The 12,103-nt window shown below is 42.4% G+C and overlaps 1 long non-coding RNA gene and 17 other non-coding genes across 18 annotated transcripts in view; all 18 read right to left on the bottom strand.

The window, feature by feature from the left end:
• LOC149634784 (uncharacterized) overlaps positions 1-12,103 on the bottom strand; it is a 333,137-nt gene that overhangs the window by 278,246 nt on the left and 42,788 nt on the right. The gene's annotated exons all lie outside the window — the stretch shown is intronic.
• TRNAE-CUC (transfer RNA glutamic acid (anticodon CUC)) lies at positions 123-194 on the bottom strand. The gene has a single exon. It is a non-coding gene; the product is annotated as a tRNA-Glu (tRNA).
• Positions 274-345, bottom strand: TRNAE-UUC (transfer RNA glutamic acid (anticodon UUC)). Its single transcript has one exon. It is a non-coding gene; the product is annotated as a tRNA-Glu (tRNA).
• On the bottom strand, positions 1,328-1,399 carry TRNAE-CUC (transfer RNA glutamic acid (anticodon CUC)). Its single transcript has one exon. It is a non-coding gene; the product is annotated as a tRNA-Glu (tRNA).
• TRNAE-UUC (transfer RNA glutamic acid (anticodon UUC)) lies at positions 1,931-2,002 on the bottom strand. Its single transcript has one exon. It is a non-coding gene; the product is annotated as a tRNA-Glu (tRNA).
• TRNAE-CUC (transfer RNA glutamic acid (anticodon CUC)) lies at positions 2,081-2,152 on the bottom strand. Its single transcript has one exon. It is a non-coding gene; the product is annotated as a tRNA-Glu (tRNA).
• On the bottom strand, positions 2,835-2,906 carry TRNAE-UUC (transfer RNA glutamic acid (anticodon UUC)). Its single transcript has one exon. It is a non-coding gene; the product is annotated as a tRNA-Glu (tRNA).
• TRNAE-CUC (transfer RNA glutamic acid (anticodon CUC)) lies at positions 2,985-3,056 on the bottom strand. Its single transcript has one exon. It is a non-coding gene; the product is annotated as a tRNA-Glu (tRNA).
• TRNAE-CUC (transfer RNA glutamic acid (anticodon CUC)) lies at positions 3,890-3,961 on the bottom strand. The gene has a single exon. It is a non-coding gene; the product is annotated as a tRNA-Glu (tRNA).
• On the bottom strand, positions 4,342-4,413 carry TRNAE-CUC (transfer RNA glutamic acid (anticodon CUC)). Its single transcript has one exon. It is a non-coding gene; the product is annotated as a tRNA-Glu (tRNA).
• On the bottom strand, positions 4,644-4,715 carry TRNAE-CUC (transfer RNA glutamic acid (anticodon CUC)). Its single transcript has one exon. It is a non-coding gene; the product is annotated as a tRNA-Glu (tRNA).
• Positions 4,795-4,866, bottom strand: TRNAK-CUU (transfer RNA lysine (anticodon CUU)). Its single transcript has one exon. It is a non-coding gene; the product is annotated as a tRNA-Lys (tRNA).
• Positions 4,946-5,017, bottom strand: TRNAE-CUC (transfer RNA glutamic acid (anticodon CUC)). The gene has a single exon. It is a non-coding gene; the product is annotated as a tRNA-Glu (tRNA).
• Positions 5,248-5,319, bottom strand: TRNAE-CUC (transfer RNA glutamic acid (anticodon CUC)). The gene has a single exon. It is a non-coding gene; the product is annotated as a tRNA-Glu (tRNA).
• On the bottom strand, positions 5,399-5,470 carry TRNAE-UUC (transfer RNA glutamic acid (anticodon UUC)). Its single transcript has one exon. It is a non-coding gene; the product is annotated as a tRNA-Glu (tRNA).
• TRNAE-CUC (transfer RNA glutamic acid (anticodon CUC)) lies at positions 5,549-5,620 on the bottom strand. Its single transcript has one exon. It is a non-coding gene; the product is annotated as a tRNA-Glu (tRNA).
• Positions 6,002-6,073, bottom strand: TRNAE-CUC (transfer RNA glutamic acid (anticodon CUC)). The gene has a single exon. It is a non-coding gene; the product is annotated as a tRNA-Glu (tRNA).
• Positions 11,652-11,723, bottom strand: TRNAE-CUC (transfer RNA glutamic acid (anticodon CUC)). The gene has a single exon. It is a non-coding gene; the product is annotated as a tRNA-Glu (tRNA).

Genomic DNA, 12,103 nt, shown 5'->3' with positions numbered 1-12,103 from the left:
TCTGGGTGAAAGCCAGGTATCCTAGCCACTAGAGCATATCGGACTTGCTTAACCAAGTCTTAATTCTATTCATAAACCTATATCCTTAAGTCTATTCTTCAAAACCGGTACAAAAGCACTCGCTCCGATACCGGGAATCGAACCCGGGCCTTCTGGGTGAGAGCCAGATATCCTAGCCACTAGACCATATCGGACTGGTTGGAACAGCCCTAAATATTATTCCTATAGATGTGTCTTTAATTTTATTCTTCAAAAGCGGTACAAATGCAGTCGCTCCGATACCGGGAATCGAACCCGGGCCTTCTGGGTGAAAGCCAGATATCCTAGCCACTAGACCATATCGGACTGGTTTGAGCAACTCTAGATAATATTCCTATAAATGTGTCTTTAAATTTATTCTTTAAAAGCGGTTTAAAGCACCGTCTCCGATATCGGGAATCGAACCCAGGCCTTCTGGGTGAGAGCCAGATATCCTAGCCACTAGACCATTCCGGCCTGGTTGGAATAACCCTAAATATTATTCCTATAAATGTGTCATTAAGTTTATTCTTTAAAAGCGGTACAAATACACTCGCTCCGATACCGGGAATCGAACCCGGACCTTCTGGGTTAAAGCCAGATATCCTAGACACTAGACCATATCGGCCTGGTTTTAGAAACCCTAGATATTATTCCAATAAATGTGTCTTTAAATTCATTCTTTAAAAGCGGTTTAAAGCACCGTCTCCGATACCGGGAATCGATCCCGGGCCTTCTGGGTGAGAGCCAGTTATCCTACCTTCTAGACCATATCGGACTGGTTAGAACAACTCTAAATATTATTCCTATAAATGTGTCTTTAAATTTATTCTTCAAAAGCGGTACAAAAGCACTCGCTCCGACACCGGGAATCGAACCCGGGCCTTCTGGGTGAAAGCCACATATCCTAGCAACTAGACCATATCGGACTGTTTCTAACAACCCTAAATATTATAACTTAAAATGTGTCTTTAAGTTTATTCTTTAAAACTTGTGCAAACGCACTGTCTCCGATACCGGGAATCGAACCCGTGCTTTTGGGTGAGAGCAAGGTATCCTAGCCACTAGACCATATCGGACTGGTTGGAACAACCCTAAATATTATTCCTATAAATGTGTCTTTAAGTTTATTCTTTAAAAGCGGTACAAATGCACTCGCTCCGATACCGGGAATCGAACCCGGGCCTTCTGGGTAAAAGCCAGATATAATAGCCACTAGACCATGTCGCCCTTGTTTAACCAAGTCTTAATTCTATTCATAAACCTATATCCCTAAGTCTATTCTTGTAAAGTGGTACAAAAGCACTCGCTCCGATACCGGGATTCGAACCCGGGCCTTCTGATTGAGAGCCAGATATCCTAGCCACTAGACCATATCGGACTTGCTTAACCAAGTCTTAATTCTATTTATAAACCTATATCCTTAAGTCTATTCTTCAAAACCGGTACAAAACCACTCGCTCCGATACCGGGAATCGAACCCCGGTCTTCTGGGTGAAAGCCAGATATCCTAGCCACTAGACCATATCGGAATAGCTCAACCAAGTCTTAATTCTATTCATAAACTTATATCCTTAAGTCTATTCTTCAAAAGCGGTACAAAAGCACTCGCTCCGACACCGGGAATAGAACCCGGGCCTTCTGGGTGAAAGCCAGATATCCTAGCAACTAGACCATATCGGACTGTTTCTAACAACCCTAAATATTATAACTTAAAATGTGTCTTTAAGTTCATTCTTTAAAATTTGTGCAAACGCACTTTCTCCGATACCGGGAATCGAACCCGTGCTTTTGGGTGAGAGCAAGGTATCCTAGCCACTAGACCATATCGGACTGGTTGGAACAACCCTAAACATTATTCCTATAAATGTGTCTTTAAGTTTATTCTTTAAAAGCGGTACAAATTTACTCGCTCCGATACCGGGAATCGAACCCGGGCCTTCTGGGTGAAAGCCAGATATCCTAGCCATTATACCATATCGGACTGGTTTGAGCAACTCTAGATATTATTCCTATAAATGTGTCTTTAAATTTATTCTTTAAAAGCGGTTTAAAGCACCGTCTCCGATATCGGGAATCGAACCCGTGCCTTCTGGGTGAGAGCCAGATATCCTAGCCACTAGACCATATCGGACTGGTTGGAACAACCCTAAATATTATTCCTATAAATGTGTCTTTAAGTTTATTCTTCTAAAGCGGTACAAATGCACTCGCTCCGATACCGGGAATCGAACCCGGGCCTTCTGGGTGAAAGCCAGGTATCCTACCCAATAGACCATATCGGACTTTCCCAACCAAGTCTTAATTCTATTCATAAACCTATATCCTTAAGTGTATTCTTCAAAACCGGTACAAAAGCACTCGCTCAGATACCGGGATTCGAACCCGGGCCTTCTGGGTGAGAGCCAGTTATCCTACCCGCTAGACCATATCGGAGTGGTTAGAACAACTCTAAATATTACTCCTATAAATGTGTCTTAAAATTTATTCTTCAAAAGCGGTACAAAAGCACTCGCTCCGACACCGGGAATCGAACCCGGGCCTTCTGGGTGAAAGCCACATATCCTAGCAACTAGACCATATCGGACTGTTTCTAACAACTCTAAATATTATAGCTTAAAATGTGTCTTTAAGTTTATTCTTTAAAACTTGTGCAAACGCACTGTCTCCGATACCGGGAATCGAACCCTTGCTTTTGGGTGAGAGCAAGGTATCCTAGCCACTAGACCATATCGGACTGGTTGGAACAACCCTAAACATTATTCCTATAAATGTGTCTTTAAGTTTATTCTTTAAAAGCGGTACAAATTTACTCGCTCCGATACCGGGAATCGAACCCGGGCCTTCTGGGTGAAAGCCAGATATCCTAGCCACTATACCATATCGGACTGGTTTGAGCAACTCTAGATATTATTCCTATAAATGTGTCTTTAAATTTATTCTTTAAAAGCGGTTTAAAGCACCGTCTCCGATATCGGGAATCGAACCCGTGCCTTCTGGGTGAGAGCCAGATATCCTAGCCACTAGACCATATCGGACTGGTTGGAACAACCCTAAATATTATTCTTATAAATGTGTCTTTAAGTTTATTCTTCTAAAGCGGTACAAATGCACTCGCTCCGATACCGGGAATCGAACCCGGGCCTTCTGGGTGAAAGCCAGGTATCCTACCCAATAGACCATATCGGACTTTCCCAACCAAGTCTTAATTCTATTCATAAACCTATATCCTTAAGTGTATTCTTCAAAACCGGTACAAAAGCACTCGCTCAGATACCGGGATTCGAACCCGGGCCTTCTGGGTGAGAGCCAGTTATCCTACCCGCTAGACCATATCGGAGTGGTTAGAACAACTCTAAATATTATTCCTATAAATGTGTCTTAAAATTTATTCTTCAAAAGCGGTACAAAAGCACTCGCTCCGACACCGGGAATCGAACCCGGGCCTTCTGGGTGAAAGCCACATATCCTAGCAACTAGACCATATCGGACTGTTTCTAACAACTCTAAATATTATAACTTAAAATGTGTCTTTAAGTTTATTCTTTAAAACTTGTGCAAACGCACTGTCTCCGATACCGGGAATCGAATCCGTGCTTTTGGGTGAGAGCAAGGTATCCTAGCCACTAGACCATATCGGACTGGTTGGAACAACCCTAAATATTATTCCTATAAATGTGTCTTTAAGTTTATTCTTCAAAAGCGGTACAAATGCAGTCGCTCCGATACCGGGAAGCGAACCCGGGCCCTCTGGGTGAAAGCCAGATATCCTAGCCACTAGACCATATCGGACTGGTTTGAGCAACTCTAAATATTATTCCTATAAATGTGTCTTTAAATTTATTCTTCAAAAGCGGTACAAAAGCACTCGCTCCGATACCGGGATTCGAACCCGGGCCTTCTGGGTGAGAGCCAGATATCCTAGCCACTAGACCATATCGGACTTGCTTAACCAAGTCTTAATTCTATTTATAAACCTATATCCTTAAGTCTATTCTTCAAAACCGGTACAAAACCACTCGCTCCGATACCGGGAATCGAACCCGGGCCTTCTGGGTAAAAGCCAGATATCCTAGCCACTAGACCATATTGGAATAGCTCAACCAAGTCTTAATTCTATTCATAAACTTATATCCTTAAGTCTATTCTTGAAAAGCGGTACAAAAGCACTCGCTCCGATACCGGGAATCGAACCCGGGCCGCCTGGCTGAAAGCCAGATATCCTAGCCACTATACCATATCGGACTGGTTTGAGCAACTCTAGATATTATTCCTATAAATGTGTCTTTAAATTTATTCTTTAAAAGCGGTTTAAAGCACCGTCTCCGATATCGGGAATCGAACCCGTGCCTTTTGGGTGAGAGCCAGATATCCTAGCCACTAGACCATATCGGACTGGTTGGAACAACCCTAAATATTATTCCTATAAATGTGTCTTTAGGTTTATTCTTCTAAAGCGGTACAAATGCACTCGCTCCGATACCGGGAATCGAACCCGGGCCTTCTGGGTGAAAGCCAGGTATCCTACCCAATAGACCATATCGGACTTTCTCAACCAAGTCTTAATTCTATTCATAAACCTATATCCTTAAGTCTATTCTTCAAAACCGGTACAAAAGCACTCGCTCAGATACCGGGATTCGAACCCGGGCCTTCTAGGTGAGAGCCAGATATCCTAGCCACTAGACCATATCGGACTTGCTTAACCAAGTCTTAATACTATTCATAAACCTATATCCTTAAGTCTATTCTTCAAAACCGGTACAAAAGCACTCGCTCCGATACCAGGAATCGAACCCGGGCCTTCTGGGTAAGAGCCAGTTATCCTACCCGCTAGACCATATCGGAGTGGTTAGAACAACTCTAAATATTATTCCTATAAATGTGTCTTAAAATTTATTCTTCAAAAGCGGTACAAAAGCACTCGCTCCGACACCGGGAATCGAACCCGGGCCTTCTGGGTGAGAGCCAGATATCCTAGCCACTAGACCATATCGGACTGGTTGGAAAAACCCTAAATATTATTCCTATAAATGTGTCTTGAAGTTTATTCTTTAAAAGCGGTACAAAAGCACTCGCTCCGATACCGGGAACCGAACCCGGGCCTTCTGGGTGAAAGCCAGGTATCCTAGCCACTAGAGCATATCGGACTTGCTTAACCAAGTCTTAATTCTATTCATAAACCTATATCCTTAAGTCTATTCTTCAAAACCGGTACAAAAGCACTCGCTCCGATACCGGGAATCGAACCCGGGCCTTCTGGGTGAGAGCCAGATATCCTAGCCACTAGACCATATCGGACTGGTTGGAACAGCCCTAAATATTATTCCTATAGATGTGTCTTTAATTTTATTCTTCAAAAGCGGTACAAATGCAGTCGCTCCGATACCGGGAATCGAACCCGGGCCTTCTGGGTGAAAGCCTGATATCCTAGCCACTAGACCATATCGGACTGGTTTGAGCAACTCTAAATAATATTCCTATAAATGTGTCTTTAAATTTATTCTTTAAAAGCGGTTTAAAGCACCGTCTCCGATATCGGGAATCGAACCCAGGCCTTCTGGGTGAGAGCCAGATATCCTAGCCACTAGACCATATCGGACTGGTTGGAACAACCCTAAATATTATTCCTATAAATGTGTCTTTAAATTTATTCTTCAAAAGCGGTACAAAAGCACTCGCTCCGATACCGGGAATCGAACCCGGGCCTTCTGGGTTAAAGCCAGATATCCTAGCCACTAGACCATATCGGACTGGTTGGAAAAACCCTAAATATTATTCCTATAAATGTGTCTTGAAGTTTATTCTTTAAAAGCGTGACAAAAGAACTCGCTCCGATACCGGGAATCGAACCCGGGCCTTCTGGGTGAAAGCCAGGTATCCTAGCCACTAGAGCATATCGGACTTGCTTAACCAAGTCTTAATTCTATTCATAAACCTATATCCTTAAGTCTATTCTTCAAAACCGGTACAAAAGCACTCGCTCCGATACCGGGAATCGAACCCGGGCCTTCTGGGTGAGAACCAGATATCCTAGCCACTAGACCATATCGGACTGGTTGGAACAGCCCTAAATATTATTAATCAAAAATGTCTTGATTAGAATCAAGACCTAAAAAGTATCGATAAGACTGAGGTTATCACTTGTCTGAAGGATCAGATATTAATTTTTCTTTTTAATTGAAACTTAAATGCATGCTTAAGAAAAAACAACGTTCCATTACCGTTTTCCGTTGAAATAAATTATTTTACTGGTAATCAATTTCAAAAATTTACTTATCTCGGCTTTTCGACCACAATTCCATTCCCCGAAAACATTTTATCATTACATTAATTACTTTTGGAAGAGTACGTGTATGGTTTTGCATTTTAAAAGGTTCCTAAAGACGTTACATCCCCATTCGTGACCGGCACGCTTCGCAGTGGAACATTTTAATTATTCTAAAACCAATGGCGCCAAATTCAATAGGGACAGTAAGATTTTTACTCGCGGTTTTGCAAAATGATGTAATATCAAGTGTACTTTAGTCAACCGTCGTATTGTTCTTTCTCATAGTTCAGGGCATGATCAGTGTTACTGCCCAATTTCTCTCTCTAGTTTTTAACAATGGTTAGAGACTATTTGATATGGCACGGACAACGTTATATACATTTGTAAATTCTAAGTAGCACAAAAGGAAAAAAATCCGATTTTTTTATATTTTGGTTTGAATTAAATAAACTCATGATAGTAGTTATAACGAACAGAAAGTCAAGGGAATGGCACCGGTAATGAGCAGCAAAAAGAGAGGAAAGTTTGCTTCAAGTTAGCAGAGGGACATGGTAGTGAAAATGGTAATCTAGAATTTTGTTCGTTCAAACCTTAATATATCATGAAAAATTCAAGTGAGATCGAGGCGGCACTACCAAGAAAGATTGATTTTGGCAGATAACAGCGAAAAAATTATGTTCTACACACACTGGGACTATGGGGGAATTTCAAGGCCGAGGTCGCACATGATGAAATTTCAACTCCAGTTTACATCAATTCTCCCTGGTCGTACTAGAAGCAGGTTAAGCTATAGTTTGCTCAGGTCCTGTTAGTCTCGAAAGGGTTATATAGTGCTTGAAACTTTTAAAAGGTTCTTGTCATGGCTAAACAGACCGCTATTACAGTTTTTTATTGTTTTATAGGTTATTTTGACACGTTATCTCCCAAAAGTAATTAATGTAATGATAAAATGTTTTCGGGGAATGGAATTGTGGTCGAAAAGCCGAGATAAGTAAATTTTTGAAATTGATTACCAGTAAAATAATTTATTTCAACGGAAAACGGTAATGGAACGTTGTTTTTTCTTAAGCATGCATTTAAGTTTCAATTAAAAAGAAAAATTAATATCTGATCCTTCAGACAAGTGATAACCTCAGTCTTATCGATACTTTTTAGGTCTTGATTCTAATCAAGACATTTTTGATTAATATCTGTTCCTTCAGTCTTCATTTTAATTAAGAATGTTAAGAAACTGTTTTACATTTTCAAAATCTGCACTAAGCAGAAACATATATAAAGGGGACCATAAATTTAGCTCAATCAGACATTTATTTATAATGATACTTAAAAAAACGTAAATCAATAAAACTTTGTATTCTTATTGTAATTAACATAATACATTTTTTTACCCCAGAAATAGGACCAAATTGACAATTTTACAAAATTTTTAAAAATGCTGATTTATGTCCGTTTAACATTTAGCTCAAAATTGTCATAAGGCCAATATGAAATTCGGATATCCTTAAAACTTGACAAAGACGATCCGAGATTGTCAATTTCAAACTTTTATGTAGCAAAAGTACCTACAAACACCCGGAGCAAGTACCTACAAGCACCCGGAGCAAGTACCTAAAAGCACCCGGGGGAAGTACCCACAAGCACCCACAAGTACCTACAAGCACCCACAAGCACCCACAAGTACCCACAAGCACCCACAAGTACCCACAAGCACCCACAAGTACCCACAAGCACCCACAAGTACCCACAAGCACCCACAAGTACCCACAAGCAACCACAAGTACCCACAAGTACCCACAAGTATCTATAAGCACCCACAAGTACCTAGAAGCACCCACAAGTACCTAGAAGCACCCACAAGTACCTAGAAGCACCCACAAGTACCTAGAAACATCCACAAGTACCTACAAGCACCCGGGGAAAGTACCCACAAGTACCTACAAGCACCCACAAGTACTTACAAGCAGCCACAAGTACCTACAAGCACCCACAAGTACCCACAAGCACCCACAAGTACCCACAAGCACCCACAAGTACCCACAAGCACCCACAAGTACCCACAAGCACCCACAAGTACCCACAAGCACCCACAAGTACCCACAAGCACCCACAAGTACCCACAAGCGCCCATAAGTACCTACAAGCACCCACTAGTACCTACAAGCACCCACAAGTACCTACAAGCACCCACAAGTACCTACAAGCACCCACAAGTACCTACAAGCACCCACAAGTACCTACAAGCACCCACTAGTACCTACAAGCACCCACAAGTACCTACAAGCACCCACAAGTACCTAGAAGCACCCACAAGTACCTACAAGCACCCACAAGTATTTACAAGCACCCACAAGTATTTACAAGCACCCACAAGTATTTACAAGCACCCACAAGTACCCACAAGCACCCACAAGTACCTATAAGCACCCACAAGTACCCATAAGCACCCACAAGTACCCATAAGCACCCACAAGCACCCACAAGTACCCACAAGTACCTACAAGCACCCACAAGTACCTACAAGCACCCACAAGTACCTACAAGCACCCACAAGTACCTACAAGCACCCACAAGTACCTACAAGCACCCACAAGTACCTACAAGCACCCACAAGTACCTAAAAGCACCCGGGGCAAGTACCCATAAGTACCCACAAGTACCGATAAGTACCTACAAGCACCCACAAGTACCTACAAGCACCCACAAGTACCTACAAGCACCCACAAGTACCCACAAGTGCCCACAAGTACCCACAAGTACCTACAAGCACCCACAAGTGCCCACAAGCACCCACAAGTACCCATAAGCACCCACAAGCACCTACAAGTACCCACAAGTACATACAAGCACCCACAAGTACCTACAAGCACCCACAAGTACCTACAAGCACCCACAAGTACCTACAAGCACCCACTAGTTCCTACAAGCAGCTACAAGTACCTACAAGCACCCACAAGTACCTACAAGCACCTACAATCACCCACAAGTACCTTCAAGCATCCATAAGTTCCTACAAGCACCCACAAGTACCTATAAGCACCCACAAGTACCCACAAGCACCCACAAGTACCCACAAGCACCCACAAGTACCCACAATCACCCACAAGTACCCACAATCACCCACAATCACCCACAAGTACCCACAATCACCCACAAGTACCCATAAGCACCCACAAGTACCCATAAGCACCCACAAGTACCCATAAGCACCCACAAGTACCTACAAGCACCCACAAGTACCTACAAGCACCCACAAGTGCCCACAAGCACCCACAAGTACCCATAAGCACCCACAAGTACCCATAAGCACCCACAAGTACCCATAAGCACCCACAAGTACCCATAAGCACCCACAAGCACCCACAAGTACCCACAAGTACCTACAAGCACCCACAAGTACCCATAAGCACCCACAAGTACCTACAAGCACCCACAAGTACCTACAAGCACCCACAAGTACCTACAAGCACCCACAAGTACCTACAAGCACCCACTAGTACCTACAAGCACCTACAAGTACCTACAAGCACCCACAAGTACCTACAAGCACCTACAATCACCCACAAGTACCTTCAAGCATCCATAAGTTCCTACAAGCACCCACAAGTACCTACATGCACCCACAAGTACCCACAAGCACCCACAAGTACCCACAAGCACCCACAAGTACCCACAATCACCCACAAGTACCCACAATCACCCACAAGTACCCACAATCACCCACAAGTACCCATAAGCACCCACAAGTACCCATAAGCACCCACAAGTACCCATAAGCACCCACAAGTACCTACAAGCATCCACAAGTACCTACAAGCACCCACAAGTGCCCACAAGCACCCACAAGTACCCATAAGCACCCACAAGTACCCATAAGCACCCAGAAGCACCCACAAGTACCTACAAGTACCCACAAGTACCTACAAGTACCCACAAGTACCTACAAGCACCCACAAGTACCTACAAGCACCCACTAGTACCTACAAGCACCCACAAGTACCTACAAGCACCCACAAGTACCTACAAGCACCTGCAATCACCCACAAGTACCTTCAAGCATCCATAAGTTCCTACAAGCACCCACAAGTTCCTACAAGCACCCACAAGTACCTACAAGCACCCACAAGTACCCACAAGTGCCCACAATCACCCACAAGTACCCACAAGCACCCACAAGTACCCTTAAGAACCCACAAGTACCCATAAGCACCCACAAGTACCTACAAGCACCCACAAGTACCTACAAGCACCCACAAGTACCTACAAGCACCCACTAGTACCTAGAAGCACAAACAAGTACCTACAAGCACCCACAAGTACCTACAAGCACCCACAAGTACCTACATGTACCCACAAGTACCTACATGTACCCACAAGTACCAAAGGCAGTTGGTTACATAATTTATTAGTGTGGGGGATCTTTTACAACTTAACTTGTTAGCTCACACAAAGCTAGGTCCCCTTGTTTTTCAACCACCACGAAATATGAACCAAATAGCTTTAAAAGTGCTAACATCATAATTTGACTCTTTACACTGCTTAAATATCGCAGATTGGAATGGTTTTGAAGATTTAAATTTAAACATACTTAGACTTAATTATAGTCAATGAAAATTGCTTAGCGCCATGTTAAGTGTTGTACCTTCCATTTAAAACCGTTTTCAAGTCTAACAAACGTATAGTTTTTCTAAAATCGGATTAACCGGAATGTTTTTTTCTTAAAATTTCCCATGTTATTTCTATGGGAAAAATTCCTGTTTTTCATAAAAAGGTGTGAAAAATTTTATGGAAATGAAAACCACCCTTAGCAACTTTATTTTTTATAAAATTAACTAATTAATGGATCTCTTTGAAATTTTAACCACATATTGTGGGCCAGAATTGTAGTTCTGTGGAATTTTTTCAAAACAGTTAATGCAATACAAAAAAATCTACATCCAAACAAAAAACCCTCCTTATACATTAAGAGGAGTATGAAGTCATATCTAAGAGAGCTACCGCTCTCTCAGAATTCCTATAGATGTGTCTTTAATTTTATTCTTCAAAAGCGGTACAAAAGCACTCGCTCCGATACCGGGAATCGAACCCGGACCTTCTGGGTTAAAGCCAGATATCCTAGACACTAGACCATATCGGCCTGGTTTTAGAAACCCTAGATATTATTCCAATAAATGTGTCTTTAAATTTATTACTTAAAACCGGTTTAAAGCACCGTCTCCGATACCGGGAATCGAACCCGGACCTTCTGGGTTAAAGCCAGATATCCTAGACACTAGACCATATCGGCCTGGTTTGAGAAACCCTAGATATTATTCCAATAAATGTATCTTTAAATTTATTCTTTAAAACCGGTTTAAAGCACCGTCTCCGATACCGGGAATCGAACCCGGGCCTTCTGGGTGAGAGCCAGATATCCTAGCCACTAGACCATATTGGACTGGTTGGAACAACCCTAAATATTATTCCTATAAATGTGTCTTTAAGTTTATTCTTTAAAAGCGGTACAAATTTACTCGCTCTGATACCGGGAATCGAACCCAGGCCTTCTAGGTGAAAGCCAGATATCCTAGCCACTATACCATATCGGACTGGTTTGAGCAACTCTAGATATTATTCCTATAAATGTGTCTTTAAATTTATTCTTTAAAAGCGGTTTAAAGCACCGTCTCCGATATCGGTAATCGAACCCGGGCCTTCTGGGTGAGAGCTAGATATCCTAGCCACTAGACCATATCGAACTGGTTGGAACAACCCTAAATATTATTCCTATAAATGTGTCTTTAGGTTTATTCTTCTAAAGCGGTACAAATGCACTCG

This window comes from Phalangium opilio, unplaced genomic scaffold (genome assembly GCF_054372755.1).
Source record: "Phalangium opilio isolate 3A_F unplaced genomic scaffold, DU_Popi_V2 ptg000098l_1, whole genome shotgun sequence".
NCBI classification, from domain to species: Eukaryota; Metazoa; Arthropoda; class Arachnida; order Opiliones; family Phalangiidae; genus Phalangium; species Phalangium opilio.
Note: the sequence above shows the minus strand (reverse complement) of the source record. Positions and strands in the feature narration are given on the sequence as shown.